At 44.2% G+C, this 2,989-nt stretch overlaps 1 protein-coding gene across 1 annotated transcript in view; it reads right to left on the bottom strand.

Annotated features, from left to right (window-relative positions):
• The window catches only part of LOC101845192 (sialidase), a 28,027-nt gene that overhangs the window by 19,897 nt on the left and 5,141 nt on the right, over positions 1-2,989 (bottom strand). The gene's annotated exons all lie outside the window — the stretch shown is intronic.

Genomic DNA, 2,989 nt, shown 5'->3' with positions numbered 1-2,989 from the left:
CACACAGAACAACACCAGCCAGCACTAACTAGGGGTCGTCCAGGTCGTCTGCGACTGTGTCAGACCAGAGGGCGGGACAGTCGGCCGGTTCATCAAAGCACCCCCTGCAGGGCGATTAGGAAATTACCAAATGAAGGCGGGGGGCACCCAGTGTAATATGGCACTAAAATGTCTTCATCAGAGACTGAGTCAAAGGCAACCGTAGAGGATTAAAACGATCACCTCTGAATAGAAGATTTACTGCGTGCTTTCTGGGAGTGCCTTGAACCATGAACAAAAACGTAAAGGGAAGTCAAATCTTCGAAATGTTCACACATGTCCAAAACAAATGTAAAACGTTTTAAACAAGGATCAAAATAATAATCCGCGTAAATTCGATGGACTGGGAGATTAGCGAATAGGGGCGGCCGAGGAAGGGGACTGGCAGAAAGTGTTTTTTGTGTTCTTTAAGCAAAAACACCCGAGGCCTTCTTGCCTAGCGTCAAACGCCCGAGAACAAACACAAAGTTCAAAGTAGCATCCATCTAGTTATAGAGATAACATAGCCGAAACATTTCTCCCACACATCTGCGGGTCAAAGACGTTTTCAGATCGCTTGAATAGAGCTCGGAGACGTGGAGAATCACTAGTCAATCAAGACTCGATACGGCAAAGGCGCGGAACGACGGAACCAGAGCTAGTCAAAGGAGCATTGCAAGTCGAACGCAGGAACTGTCTTTCACCCTCTGTGTATTCACACGCGAGCACACAACAGCAATAAATAAAACCAAAAACGTTTAACGGTTTTTATAGCCGCGAGCAAATCGCCCCGCGTCTAGATAACGATCGAAGAATGGAGGTTTTTCTGAGCGAAGAGAAGGAGGAAAAGCTGTATTTACTGGCGCAAATTATTCTCAAATTGACGGAACAACTTTTGATGTCTGTCACACACAGAGAGACATAAACACGGCCAACTGCTTTCTCTACATCAGTTTTATTTGCAGACACTTAACGACCGGGTTCCCAGGTGTTGTGGAGCGGTTTCTGTTTTGTTTTGTTTTACCTTTTTAAAAAAAAAATACGTTAACTGCCTAACTTAAGACAAACAGACCATTTTGTTATACAGAATATACTAAAACTTGATGTACAAGGGCAGAAAGAAGGGGAGGGGAAATGGACGAGGGAAGGAATTATGACAGAGATAATGGACGAAAATTGAAAGGGTCAGAAACATTAAGGGTCTAAATCACATCTTGCTACAAAATTAGATTTTTTGGTATGATGGTACATGGAGTGGGAAAACTACACAGCATGACATTTGCATGACGTAGCTGGATTGTTTTAAATCAGAGTTATAACTTTTACAAATAACCCAAACTCGGAAGTATCGCACGTAAGTCCAGCTGTTCTTTGCACCCTTTCCTGAAGCGATCACAAAGTGTCTTACTCTTAGACCATTTGTTTTTTCTGTCTCCTTCAATTACATTTATAAATGCGTTGATTTGAGTAGCGATATTGGTGTGTGACATTTCGCTATTTGAGGGTCAGGACAACACACACACACACACACACACACACACACACACACACACACACACACACACACACACATGCACACATACACACACAGTCAAACATCAAGGTTCGAAATAGTCTATTTTTCAATCATAGTGAAGTATATCGATCTTAACCCAACGTAACCAACAAACAAATAACACAATACAACTAACAACACTCCTGTCCTCATCCATCCCACCCTCCTGAAAACCCCCCCACCAAAAAAACCCAACCCCCAAACAAAACAACAACCCACCCCCAACAAACAAACAAACAAACAAACAAACAAACAAACAAACAAACAAACAAACAAACAAACAAACAAACAAACAAACAAACAGACAAACAAACAAAAGACTAAATAATCCGAACCCCCTAACAAAACAAATTAATACTCTTTCCAGCTTTTAGAAAAACATTCAGATATAAACAAAACAAAGCAAAACAATCCACTACTGCCCCCGTTACCAGCAACATAAAAAGAAAACATCAAACAAAATCACAACTAAATGGAATTTCAAAAATTCAAAAAGTGGAGATAATCCCCCCACCCCCCTCCTGAAAAGTGTAAGTATTGGCGTCACGCGCTGGTAATGCAAAAATTTACTTCACTGGTTCGGATTTTCTCTTTCTAATACTTGCATTCTCAGGCCATTGATCAAAGGGTGGGCCCTGTTATGCAGCATTATAGATCTATCCTATTTCACTTCATCATAAGGCGACTTTAATCCTGGCGTGCAATGTCACAGCTATTGTGAGGACCTGGGGTTTTCCAGCGTCGGACTTTTCCCCTCTCTGTCTGTCTGTCCGTCTGTCTCTCTGTTTCAATCTCTAACTCCGTCACCGTTTCTGTCTGCTCCTCTGCCTTTGTCTCTGTCTCCGTCTCCGTCTCTGTCTCTGTCTGTCTGTCCTTCTGTCTCTGTCTCTGTCTCTGTCCGTCTGTCCCTCTGTTTCTGTCTCTAACTCCGTCACCGTTTCTGTCTGCTCCTCTGTCTCTGTCTCTGTCTGTCTGTCCCTCTGTCTCTGTCTTTGTCTGTCTATCCCTCTGTCTCTGTCTCCGTCTGTTTCTCTGCCTGTGTCTCTGTCTTTGTCTCTGTCTCTGACTCTGTCTCCGACTCTGTCTCTGTCTATCTGCCCCCCTGTCTCCGTCTTTTCTCTGCCTGTGTCTCTGTCTGTCTGTCCCTCTGTCTCTGTCTCTGTCTCTGTCTCTGTCTGTCTGTCCCTCTGTCTCTGTCTCCGTCTCTGTCTCTGTCTGTCTGTCCCTCTGCCTTTGTCTCTGTCTCCGTCTCTGTCTCTGTCTGTCTGCCCCTCTGTCTCTGTCTCAGTCTCTGTCTGTGTCTCTGTCTTTCTGTCCCTCTGCTTCTGTCTCTGTCTCTGTCTCTCCCTGTCTGAGCCTCCGTCTGTCTGTCTGTCTGTCTGTCTGTCTGTCTGTCTGTCTGTCTGTCTGTCTGTC

This window comes from Aplysia californica, unplaced genomic scaffold, assembly GCF_000002075.1.
Source record: "Aplysia californica isolate F4 #8 unplaced genomic scaffold, AplCal3.0 scaffold00560, whole genome shotgun sequence".
In the NCBI taxonomy this organism is placed as follows: Eukaryota; Metazoa; Mollusca; class Gastropoda; order Aplysiida; family Aplysiidae; genus Aplysia; species Aplysia californica.
This window is presented reverse-complemented; position numbering and strand designations above follow the sequence as displayed.